The sequence below is a fragment of the Ammodytes marinus genome (assembly GCF_949987685.1).
Source record: "Ammodytes marinus genome assembly, chromosome: 5".
NCBI lineage: Eukaryota > Metazoa > Chordata > Actinopteri > Uranoscopiformes > Ammodytidae > Ammodytes > Ammodytes marinus.
This window is the reverse complement of record NC_137234.1, coordinates 893,075-906,860: the sequence shown is the minus strand read 5'-3', so window position 1 is coordinate 906,860 and position 13,786 is coordinate 893,075. Positions and strand designations below refer to the sequence as shown.

General features: G+C 39.1%; 1 protein-coding gene across 1 annotated transcript in view; it reads right to left on the bottom strand.

Annotated features, from left to right (window-relative positions):
* Window positions 1–9,095, bottom strand: part of LOC307251117 (uncharacterized protein) — a 51,729-nt gene extending 42,634 nt beyond the window's left edge. Inside the window, exon 1 of the mRNA XM_080028438.1 lies at window positions 8,996–9,095. The gene's annotated coding sequence lies outside the window, so the exon portion shown is untranslated. The remainder of the gene's footprint in view (window positions 1–8,995) is intronic.
* Between the last annotated feature and the right edge of the window lie 4,691 nt (window positions 9,096–13,786).

Below are 13,786 nucleotides of genomic sequence, written 5' to 3'. Positions count from 1 at the left end.
CCTTGTTTCTAGAAAACCGTGGAAGAAAATGGAAATGTGACCACATATTTAAAAAGAGCCATCCATTTAACTCATCCTGTAAAGAAGGGAGAAACATGGAATAAGATATAAGCAGCACATTTAAGCTCAAAAAACTGTGTTTTGCCTTTCAAAGTAAAATTTCCATGATCAAGGTTTTTTGATTATTGTGTCTGAACAATTATAGACATGTTTGAAAACATTTGACACATGTTTTAATGCTTTAGTATGCTACACTTTGTGTCTATATAGTTAGCACGATGTCAGCCCTAAACTGCTGCATCATGCTAATTATCCAAAATTCTGGGGTTGGGGGGATTTGAGCCAGAGGGCCTGGGGTGAGTTATAACTAAGTAAGTAAGTAAAAAGTATTTATAAAAGCACATTTAGAACAGTTTGCACTGTCCAAAGTGCTGTACATAGTGCATTCAGTAGGTAAAACATAACAATAACAAAAATAAAAGACATAAAGCCCAGACATCCACATATAAACACAGATATATATCGTGTTTGTAGGGTTGGAGCTTTGGTTTAGGGCATGGTTGCAAAAGTTAGAGGTTGTGATGCTGTGGTCATAGCAGTCACTTTTAGTGTTTACAGTATTCTGCAAAAACTGTATTTGTACCAAAATGTGCAGTCTACTGTAAATCACAGCAAACAGGATCTCATCTCTGACCCTTCTATAGCTAACTGCATAAAAGCCTTTTGAGTTTAGAAATGTGATTGGCAGTGTGTTCTGTGTGATCACCAAGAGAGAGAATCCAGGAAGAGTGTGCAATATATAGAGAATTGTGTTTAATGTTGTGAAAAATGTGTGTTCTGGAATGAGAATATGAGTCTAAGGCAGGAAATGTGTTTGGAGTTCAGCAGAATTGGTTAAGCAGTTGGTAAATTAGTTTCAGATTGTGCACATTGTGTCTGATGTTCCAACAAATGTGTTTAAACAATTGTGAAAAACTGTAATCTGAGTGAGATAAAATGGGTTAAAGTCCAAGGCACAGTAGTTTATTGTCTTTATATTGACAGTTGGACAGTATAATGGCATACAGGTAGCACTACCACAGACATGGACTGAACCATCTCCCCAAATTACAAAGGATTTAGTGGATTTGGGTTTATTAAAGGGGCTTTAACATGTGATATTTTAGCATTTTGGGGGAAATGAGGCGAGTCTTCCCAGAATGCCTTGAGACACTGTTTTGGGAGTAAAATTTACGTTTTCTTATTCTTCTAAATGTTGACTGTTATCCACCACAGTTTAATAAAGTTTATTTGTTTATGTTTTTTAATTACAAGTGTTGGTGATACATTATAGTTGACAACATGGTTCAACATTTTGAACTGTGTCAAACTAGTCACGTAGTTGGTGAATTTCTGCCTATATGAATAAAGTATCTTCTATCTGTCTATCTTTTGTGATGACAAATGTTAATTATAAAAGCAGAATTGTTTTAAACACAAGCAACTCTTTGCACATACTTGCATTAGGAAACTCAAGCTTGCACAATATTTTCTGTATTTCCCCTTATTCTGTTCTGTATTTCTGTAACCGTTGAATGCAGAAGCCCCCCCCCACTCCTCCCCCTCACCATCCAGAACGACACAGTGTCCACTGTGGAGTCCTTCAGGTTCCTGGGAACAACCATTTCACAGGACCTAAAATGGTGTCCCCACATCGACTCTGTCCGGAAAAAGGCCCAGCAGAGGTTATACTTTCTACGACAATTAAGGAAGTTTAATCTGCCTAAAGATCTGCTGACCACCTTCTACTCCGCCATCATTCAGTCTGTCATCTGCACCTCCATCACTGTCTGGTTTGGGTCAGCCACCAAACGGGACAGGGCCAGACTGCAACGGACAATAAAGACTGCAGAGAGGATCATAGGAGCTGACCTCCCTTCCATCCAGGACCTGTACCAGTCCAGGGTCAGGAAAAGGGCCGTAAAAATATCTGCAGACCCCTCACATCCTGGATATAACCTATTCAACCTCCTCCCCTCTGGTAGGCGATACAGGGCACTGCCTGCCAAAACCAGCCGACACAAAGACAGCTTCTTTCCCCAAGCAGTCACTCTGTTGAACTCTCAGATCTCCCACATCCTGTCGCTGAAGGTCCATTAACACTTGTGTTGTACCTCATGTATATTTTTCAAACTCAAATATTGTTAACACTACCTCAGCACTGATCTGCCTTGCACTGTACTTATATTTTTATATTTTTTTGTAATCTTAAATCTGACCGTGTATATATACCATATACTGTATATATTTATATTTTATTTAATTCTTAATCACTGACTGATTGCACCATTTCTTCCACATCTTGAATTGTTGTTGAGCATTTGTTTTTGTTCATTTGTAATATTGTTTAATTAACAGTATTTTTAATGTTTTAAGTGAATGTTGTACTTGGAGAGCAAATGGAGCCGAAATCAAATTCCTTGTTTGTTTACGCAAACCTGGCCAATAAAGCTGATTCTGATTCTGATTCTGGTTTCTGCTTTTTTAGTTTACAGTTTTTTACGATCGCACAAACACTAAAATCAAAAGTATGACACAATTATCAAAACCTTAAACTCAAGAAGCAAACCATTGGCCCTATGTGCACCACTATAAGCACAACGTCAGCCTCACACTTTTTGCAAAACAATACACACAGTGATTTGCAAAACACTAAACACACTTAAACACATTAGACACAGGAGGATATCATGATGTCACCTCATTGCAATTCCAAAGCACTGACTGTCAAACTACCAAACACATGAGCCAGTCAGTAAACACAGCCATTAGGTGCGCAAACACATGATTGCTTTATTCTAAACACTCCAATCAGGTTCAAGCACTATACAAATGGAGCAGGTAAGTTCACCTGCCTTTACAGTAACCAAAATGGAAGGAGTCAGAAGAACAGTGAGAGTGAGGGTGAGAGGGGGAATCCACAGAGGTCCACAGATCCGTCATGCCAATATTAGCCCTTACAACACACCTCACATACTCACATTTTTAGACTGATTGCACAACATAGTCACAGCAGGTAACCAAATGCACCAGATGCAATACATTGTCATCTGGGACAATGTGTCATTCCATCGTGCTGCTCTGGTCCAAAACTGGTTTCAACACCATCCACAGTCCACAGTTCACAGTTCTATACCTTCCACCATACTCTCTGAAGGATGTGGATGAAATTCTCTGGACAGATCCAGCTAGGCGAAGAGATACTACAATGTCTAGTATGTTCTATACTGTATTTTCTGTTTCCTTTATCAGATTTTTTTATTTATGTATTACAGTATCTGTAATTTGTAAGCTGTACTAGATACAGTATGTTATGGGTGTTGTTGTTTCCTGGGATAACAGTGTTACTGTATGCAGACTACTGCACACATGTTTGGTTGTGATTTTCCATGTTGACTGATTTGGGTGTATGAGAAATAAATTATATTTTTCTCAGTCTGCAGCATTGGTCTTGTCAAGTGTTTGGTGAACTTCTTGTATATTTGCACTTTCTCTGTGTACTTGTTATACATTACTCAAATCACTGAGAAGTAGAATTACTAAAAGTGTTTAAGGTCAGCAACAGCAGTGTGTAACTGGTTCAGACAGAATTAAGTTATATGCAAAGTGTGTGTTTCATATGGCGACAAAATATGTTTTTTATAAAATAGTGTATAGTTTTGAAAAGAGTATTTCATTTTGCAAAGGGTCTGAGGTGTTTTGGTAATTGGGTGTTTAGTGTGCTAATTGTGTGTAGTGTTTTGAGAAATCGGGCCCTGTTTTCAAAATCGTGCTTAAGCAATCGAAAAAAAACTGTATTTAACCACCAAAGGACATGACTCAGAGTCAGACTATGAAGCATCAGCCACGTTTTTCAGTTAAGGGGGGTGTCCATCTATCTCGTCTATTGACACACACACACACTCCTTCTCCCCCTCCCCTCTCCCCTCTCTCTCTTTCTCTCCCCCTCTCTCTTTCTCTCTCCCTCTCCCTCTCCCTCTCCCTCTCCCCCTCTCTCTCTCTCTCGGTAAGAAAGAGAGAGTTTGTGTGCGTGTGCGTGTGTGTGTGTGTGTGTGTGTGTGTGTGTGTGTGTGTGTGTGTGTGTGTGTGTGTGCACGCACCCACGCAGGGTTTCTCTGAGAAAAGTTGTTAGGCATGGTGGCAAGTATATATTTCGATGGGGTCAGCGGTGATATAAACCCTAACCCTAAAATGTATTTATTTATATATGCTGTATATTATATATAGGGGAGAGTGGATTGAGTTGTGCCAATGGGGAAGTAGTGCCACCCCTTGTTTCTAGAAAACCGTGGAAGAAAATGGAAATGTGAGCACATATTTAAGAAGAGCCATCCATTTAACTCATCCTGTAAAGAAGGGAGACACAAGGAATAAGATATAAGCACATTTAAGCTCAAAAAACTGTGTTTTGCCTTTCAAAGTAAAATTTCCATGATCAAGGTTTTTTGATTATTGTGTCTGAACAATTATAGACACGTTTGAAAACATTTGACACATGTTTTAGTGCTTTGGTATGCTACACTTTGTGTCTATATAGTTAGCACGATGTCAGCCCTAAACTGCTGCATCATGCTTATTATCCAAAATTCTGGGGTTGGGGGGATTTGAGCCAGAGGGCCTGGGGTGAGTTATAACTAAGTAAGTAAGTAAAATGTATTTATAAAAGCACATTTAGAACAGTTTGCACTGTACAAAGTGCTGTACATAGTGCATTCAGTAGGTAAACAATGAAGGTAAAATAACAATAAAAAAAATAAAAGACATGAAGCCCATACATCCACATATAAACACAGATAGTAGTGCAGAGATAAGATAGTTAATGGGGAGGAAAACCCAGGGTGTACAGATGGGTTTTGAGCCTTGATTTAAAGGCAGAAATGGAGGGGGAATCGCATATGCCAGGTGGCAGTTGGTTCTACAAGGGCGGAGCAGCTAGTGCAAAGTACATTTCTGAGAGTTGTGCCATTGGCATGGCTGTATACGCTGGTCACCAAAAGAAAGTGATTGTCTACAGTAGCTCAGAAGAGACTGACATCTCCATTCCACTGATGAGAGTTCAGATGGCCAGAAAGATGATGATGGTGACTTTGTCATTGTGAGCTTTGCAGGTAAAACCATTAGATCTGCTAGGCCTTGTTTAACCTTCCTCTCGTGTTAGGGTCGCCACCGACCCGTTTTGGATTTCAAATGCATAAAATAACCACTTACATTTTGTTTATTGCATCAAGATTTCTTGACTTTGTCAGGAACCTCTATTTCAACAAAATTAAAAAAAAAAAAAAAAAATCACTTAATTATAAAATGCTCTGGTGGAAATTATAACACTGGTGGTGTTAGGGTCGTTTTCGACCCGGTTATAGAATAAGATGTAAAAAACAATAACTAGAGCCAAAACTGAAATCATAAGTGCACTGTCAGCCAACACAATGACAGTCAGCTCCTCTCCCAATCATGTGAGCTCTGGGGAGGTTCTCATTTTGACTTTTTTTGCCCTTATACCTGCATAAAAACGAAACAAACAGACGGGCATATCCAGACATGAGAGGTCAATTCAGTATAGAGTTGGTGACTTGCAGCAGTGGCGTGCACAGGTAGACCTGAAGTGGTGCTGAAGCACCTGCCCTTTTCCCCTGGCCCAATCAAGTGCCCTTTTGAAAAAAATAAATAAAAAAAAAAAATCTGAAAGTTCGTTTTTTTTTTTTTTTTTTACAGTGTATGTGGCCCATGCCGACATTATCATCTATAAATGCTCAACGATTAAAAACTTTGACAATAATGCCCCAATAAATGTGGCCCCCCTCCTCCTCCTCCGCACACACTTCCTTTGTCAACGTGAACGCGCAGAGTGGACACAAACGGAGGCGCGTTGCCGCAGCAGTTCACAGCTGCTGCACACACACACCTACTCCCCGGCCTGCCCTGCCCCACCAGCGAGGTAACACATACATGAATGGAGTCAAGAGTGTATTGTTTGCCCCCTAAGCCTCAGTTGCCAAGCTATAACTTGCATTTATTTGTCTCTGTTATAAAGTAGCCTCTATCATGCAGCGCCACACAGCTGAGCATACATTAGCCGACTGTCCTGCTTAACAATCTAGCCCAAAAAAAAAATAGATATGACGTGATGAACACAACTAATGTCGGCGGAGTTTGTCATTGGCACAGCATGTGAATCTATCAGTATGCTGAATATTTAGTGTTGTTTAAAAAATCCGAAGCTGACTGTTTTTTTTAAACATGTACATTTTTTCTTTCTGCTTTTTGGTAATTCTGTGTCTCCAAATTATTCCAGAAAATAGTACTAAATAGCCCACATTGACACAGGTGATTTAGCCTTAGCTTTCTTCTCAAAGTGCACCATATTTATGAATTTTACTTTACAAAGGTTAAAATGTTTCTTCCGGACCCCCCTACAAGGTCCAGGGTCCCAAACACAGTCTCCCAAATTCCTTTGAGAAACACTCTATGTGTGGCCGGGTATTAAAAGTCATTAGGCCAGGGGGGGATTTTGTACAAGTACCCTTAAAATGATTTGGTCATTCATCGATAGAATATATTGTGCCCTTTTTTTTGCACTGAGCACCTGCCCCCCAAAATATCTGTGCACGCCACTGACTTGCAGAGTGCACATCTCCTATTTGCAGTATTCAAAAATGAGGAGATATACAGTGAGCCAAGTTCTGGATCATGTTTTTGGTGAAAATGGCCACCTGATTCTAAAAATAAGAGGTGTCAGGTCTGCCGAAGCACTAAGGACAGAAAGATAAAAGTATTGTGCTTTACCTGCAAGAAATATCTCTACAAAGAACACTAAAAGTGTTGCTCTTTGCCACACATCTGAACACACAACCAAACATATGCACACAGAGACTTTTACTCTGTTTTTCTTACTAGTTTTGGAACTAGTAATTGATTTCGATTGGTTTGATTTGTTGATTGGTTGTTGTTTATTTGACCTTACAAATCTATATTTTGTGTTGTGACTTGTTCTGGTTTTCATTGTGTGTTTGTATAATGCTGAAATAAAAGTTTTTTTTGCTTTTTTCTGAAATAAATATATATGGTTCGTAATTGACCAGTAACACCATAGATGTTAAAAAGGTCAATAATATTAATATGAAAAAATAAATAAAACAAATTTTGTTAAGAAATGTGTTCTCATACCCCTCAGTAATAATCAGGTAACACAACAACCACATATTTATATATATGATTCTCTTGAGGTTCATTTGACAATTTTTTTAATTGAAATTGAGGCGCATACTGACTAAAAAAAGGCCCAGCCTCTTCCACCAAAAATTCTTTATTGAACATGGTTAAAAAAAAAAAATAATACAAACAAAAATAAAACGAATGAGCAGTAAAAAAGGAAAGAAATAAATTAAAAACAAACAAATGGGATCCTCAGGATCCTAAGCAACAAATACATAACTCAAATAACATAGTTCATGTTCAAAAGGGATAGGAAGAAGTTTTCTGGTCCTACCCCCTCTTATGTTTTATAATTGTTTACAAAAAAAAAAAAAATGTTGAGTGTGAATCAATCAGTGCCTATGATGTTTGGCTCGTGGGTTAAACAAATCAAAACTTTTCGACAAAACAATAACAAAATAAAATAATAGAACAGATGAACGAAAACCATCAAATTGAAAACAGCAAAACAGAAATTCACTGCTCCAGGTCATAACAATTCAATGTTTGATTTCTGAAGAGTTTTTTTAGTTTTGATATTGTTGTACATTTTTTCAGCTCATCATTGCAGTTGTTCCACAGACTTACAGCCTTTGTCGTAATACAGTGCAGTTTTGTATTGGTCCTTATAGATGGTTTGTTAAATATACAGGTTCCTCTTAAATTGTATTTGCTCTCTCTCAGTTGGAACAACTCCTGGATGCCACGAGGCAATTGGTGATTATTTGCTTTAAACATTATTTGAATAGTTTTATAGTCGATCAAATCTAGAAATTTAAGTGTTTTTAGTTCAACAAATAATGGATTTGTTGGTTCTCTGTAAGCGGTTTTATGTATAATTCGTATAGCTCTTTTTTGAAGGATGAAGATCGGATGTATATTTGTTTTGTATGTGTTTCCCCAAATCTCCACACAGTAGGTCATGTAAGGAAGTATGAAGGAGCAGTACAATGTATACAGGGAGGTTTTATTTAGTAGGTATTTGGTTTTATTCAGTATTGCTATTGATTTAGATATTTTAGCTTTAATATAATTTATGTGAGGTTTCCAACTTAATTTGTTGTCAATTAATACTCCCAGAAACTTTATTTCAGATCCTCTTTCTAGTTCTATGCCATTTATCATGAGTTTCTTTTCTGTGTTGGTTGGTCTATTCCCAAAAATTATAAATTTAGTTTTACTTAGATTCAATGTAAGTTTATTTTCATCAAACCAGATCTTCATCCTGTTCAATTCCTTTTCCATAGTATCCAGAAGCTGTTCCAAGTTGTCTCCACAGCAGAGCAAATTTGTGTCATCAGCAAAAAGAACAGTGTTGACAGTTTTTGATACTTCACATATATTATTGATGTACAGAATGAATAATAATAATGGCCCTAGCACTGAGCCCTGGGGCACCCCACAGGTAACCTGTTGCAATTGTGATTTATGATTTTGAATTTCGACATGTTGTTTCCTGTTCTGTAGGTAGCTGGATAACCATGCCAGTGCAATGCCTCTAATGCCATATCTTTGTAGTTTTTTTATTAACAGGTTAAGAAAATTGTCCTTCAATCTTTGTAAAATATTTACTTTATTTACTAAATAACCTTAAATAAGTGATTGTCTAATGGATTTGTCTTGCATTATGCATTATGAGATATATATCAATGGCACAATTCACCCCATGTATTCTCTCCAAAGGCACAACTTACACCACAAAAATAAGAATAATCAAATATGATCATTATTATTAATAAAAATGACACCAGAGTCGATCTCTTACCTTCATCCCGAACTTGAGCGGAGAAAATAAACTGCGTCACAACGTTCAGAGAGCAGGAAATCAAGCAGGAAACAGCCTGGGTGGTGGTCTGCCCTGAGTCTGCAGGCTTCCTCTCAGACTCGTATTTTCTGGCCCGGAGACACTTCACCCCAAGTCTGCGTTCCAAAACACATCCTCTTTCTTTTCACTACACTACATACTAAAGTACAGAGGAGTTTTAGGGCCACAGGAGAGAGAAAATAATCAGATAAGGAAGATTTTTTTTGCCATTATGTCAAGAATAAAGAGGAATACTCCAAAATGCTATTGGAGTTAATGGGACATTTATGTATTTTCAACATACTACAATTGACGTGCATGTATTCGGTCATCCTAAATCTTTTTCTGGCATACTAAATAATATGGAAGTACGGGAATTGGAACGCAGGGTATGTCACCCTTACTGCTGGCCGCAGATGGTGCTCATGCCTTTCACACTGCCGCAAAATCGGAGCTAGTTCCGAGCTAGTTCCGAGCTAGAGCCAGTGTTTTGGTTTCACACCACCAGAGAGCCGTCTCCGGGCTGTAAAAACCGGTTCAACCCCAACCCCAGGATTGAGCTGGGCTAGAGATGAGAACTGCCTGCAACAGCGGCCGGGGGAGGGATTATTCTGACTAAGCAGACCAACTCAAACCTCATGCCCGCCATATTTAAAAACACATAACATAATCACCGAACGTAGCGATCAAATTGACCGGTGAAAATACGCTGTATGGGTCCTGTTTGCAAAGCGAGAGCCAACACGTGTAAAAATAAGACCTATTTGCCGCTGTCGTTGTGCTTAAAGCTAGCGCTAGCTTGAGCGTTAGCCACGAGAGCAGCGGCGTCGGGTGACGTACACACACGTTTACAGTGACGTCATGACGTTGCTCTCTTGCCGGCTCCATGGCTGGCTCTGGTCGCTGTGAAACCAACCGGTTCATAACTGGGATAAGGCTGTAACCAGTTTTGAACTGACCCCAACACCAGCCTGGAACTGACTCTTGGTTCTTTTTGGTGTGAAAGGCCTAATTGAGCACCACCCGGATCAATGCAAATGCACCACCTAGTGGTGGAGGGAGTGCATTACATGCATCTTTCAAATCACTTCTTAAAACACATTTGTATAGACTTGCTTTTACATGATGTCGTCTTTTTATTCTCTACCTCATTGTCTTTTTACCCTAGCACCTTTTCATCTCGTTTGGTTTATTCATTTGATGCCCAGTTTTCTTCTCCTTTTCTCCATCTTGTATAAATATGGGTATGTGTATTCATGTCAAAGCACCTTGTTAACCATTGTTTTTAAAGGTGCTATACAAATAAAGCTATGATAATAATAATTATTATTATCAAGGATAAATCTTGAACAAGGCAGCCTTTTACACTTTGCAAATTTGTGGTATGACGATTGTATTCATGTAAAAAAAAGCACTCAATTAAAATGTGATTAGTTAATTGCTTAAAATTCATCATAGCATCTTCTCTCAGACAGGACATTGTCTTATATAATTAACAGTCATTTCTAAGAAGTCTATTTATTTTTTATAAATGTTGACTCTTTTTTCTTTGTCAATGCATAATAAAGTGGTAGCCTACTATGTTGATAGCTTATGCTATCTTGTAACCTCTCCCAGTTTCCTTATGAGGTCATAGATGATTGTCCTGTGAGTGTTAAAATATACCAGCAAGGCTCCCCAAGGTTTGACCTTAACAGATGTAATGTGACGAATAACAAAGTGACCACATCTAAGTGATGTACCTCTATGACATCTGCATGTGGGTCCACACTGAGATCTACACAGATGAAATTAAAGCCAGTATGTATGACTCTAAAACGATTAAGTGTGCACTGTAAACAATGCAATGTGTGCTTTGTTTTATTAGCTTTTAAATGTTTTAATTCTATTCATTTGCTTTTCTAATGTGTATTATGTATTTTAATGTTGCCCCTGTAAAGCACTTTGAATAGCCTTGTGTCTGAATTGAGCTATATAAACACACTTGCCTTGCCTAAAATAACTCCTGTACCCGTCTGTCTGTGAGGGTTGCTTAGCCCAGCTGCCTATGAACTACGTAAGACTCAAAATAAGATGTTGGAGAACTATGAAGGGTCCACTGTGCCCCCAAGGTTTGACCTTAATGTGAGGAATAACAAAGTGACCACATCTAAGGGCTAGAAACATTTAGCTCAATAGACATAATGAAAAGCTGCATGTATTATAACATAATCTTTAAGTGTCTGAAAATATGAGCAGAGTAGTAATATGACTTAGTGTTGGTGTCTGCTGGCCATGGTCGGGTTACAGGTTAAAATGTGAGGGAAGACTTTTCCTGCTGCTTCTCTTTGTCAGACGCACAATGCATCAAACCACTGATATATACAGTATATAGGGATACAAAGAACATCTTAATGAGAGTGAAACTGTCTGTGTGACTGTCTGTGTCTGTGTGTCTGTCTGTGTCTATCTGTGTGACTGTCTGTGTCTACCTGTGTGTCTGTCTGTGTCTGTCTGTGTCTGTGTGTCTGTCTGTGTCTCTCTGTGTCTGTGTGTCTGTCTATGTCTCTCTGTGTCTGTGTGTCTCTCTCTGTCTGTGTGTCTGTCTATGTCTGTCTGTCTGTGTGACTGTCTGTCTGTCTGTGTCTCTGTGTCTGTCTGTGTCTCTGTCTGTGTGACTGTGTGTCTGTCTGTGTCTCTCTGTGTCTGTGTGACTGTCTGTGTGTCATAATGAAAGTGAAACTCCTCCCATCACCATTTTCAAGAAATGGCAGGAGTTTTTTCAAATGTCAGGGGATCCTTTACACACATCTGACACACACACACACACATACTGACACACACACGCATACTGACACACACACACACACACACACACACACACAGACTGACACACACACACACACACACACACACACACACACACACACACACACACACACACACACATGCCTCCAATTACAGTAGTGGGATTGTTTGTGTGTATAGCTCCTAAGTATAGACCTTTTATATTAGGGTATATTTCTGATATAAGCTTTCCATGCCTCTGGTTGACTTTGGGCCAGCTGCTGCTATGGGGAGGCCAGGCCAGCAGGGGGAGACATTCCTCCAGGCTGCATTACACTCTGGGAGCCTCAAGATACTCTGAACACATGCTCATAAATACCAAGACAAGCCGAGTCCCAATCCCCTTCCCTCGCTGATATTTAGTTTGGTAGAAACAGATTTAGGCCGCGTTCCAAATCTCATACTCTACGTACTGCACTACAGCTGATCATACAAATAATCTAGTTAGCATGCAGTATGCTACAATTGGGACATACTTTAACTTATTTATTTCATCCTAACATGGCTCCTTGATCTTGCCTCTTGCTTTTATATCCGTCTCATCGCTGGTTGTTTTCACTGGGAGGCTCAGTCCATGTGATGTAACTTCCGATACAAAAATTCTTGACCGGATGTAGTAGGACATCCGGGTATTTTTCAGCATACTAAATCTGACCACAAGAATCGGGACATCCCACATTTCTTTTCTACTATACTAAATAGCGGGGAATTACGGGGATTGGAACGCAGGGTTAGTCTGTCCAAATTCATGATGTCAGATGCAGCATTCTGAAAAATACCCAGATGTTCTACTACATCCGGTGGTGATTTTTTTGTGTTCAAACCAGCAGCTTTATGGAGGTTCTGACCCACAATCCACTGCAGCAGAAATTCACACGTTGTGGCGCCTTTGTTCACATACTTGATTACAGAGCCTAGGCTGTGTATAAATAAAGATGGATGGATGTATCGATGGATAGATAGATAGATAATAACTAGCTTCTTGTCCTTAAAGGCCACCGTAGCTTCTGTAAATTCTCCACAAAGGGAGGGGTTAGCAGGGGAGCGTTGATCTTACACTAAATACTCCTATGTACTACAAACTCTACCTTTAAATGACATATTAAAAACACCAAGTAACTTTTATTTTCTTCAACTGGTCTTCAGTCAGAAAGCAAAGTCCAACGAAAAGTGTCGGCCTTTACAAATCAGTCTGTGTGTGTGTGTGTGTATCTGTGTGTGTGTACTGGGTGTGTGTGTTTGTCTGTGTGAGTGCATGTGTGCTGGTGTGTGTGAGTGAGAGTGTGCATGTGAGTGCATGTGTGGGTGTGGTGTATGTGTGTGTGGGTGTCTAATTTCTAATGTCAATGCAATATCCTAAATCTAGATGTTCCTGTTACAAAATCTAAGCAGCTGGTGTTGTTGCTGCTGGTGCAGGAATCAAAGGTCAAGCCTTGTGACTGTTCTGTACATAGTCTATGTGTTTACTTATAAATTATAACATATATGTTGAAATCCGCTACATTATCTATCTGTCTATCTATTGTGGTGTATTATTTTCCTACACATTTGGAGACTGGGTTAAGATACTGACTTCAACCCCCCATCCGATAGGAATGTGAGATGGTTGGCTGTGAAGACCTCTGGGGTGAACTTCTGTAGATCATCTTATCTTTGTATAAGTTAAAGCAGACTCAAGGATGACTGTTTGATGAGTTCCAATTAACAGTCTGGTTTGTGTTTACACAAACCTGGCAAAGCGGGAATAATTTACAGGCCACTGTCTAATATTGCTGGTCTAATGGTCAGGAGGAGACATACAGGCGCCAAGCCGGACAGTCCCTCTAGGTTTTTTTCATCTGACAGGAACTTTCTCATTAGATAGTCATATGCATCTTCCTCTATTTTGATTTGGCTAAAATACTTTAACTTTTCATTGGCTTCGTT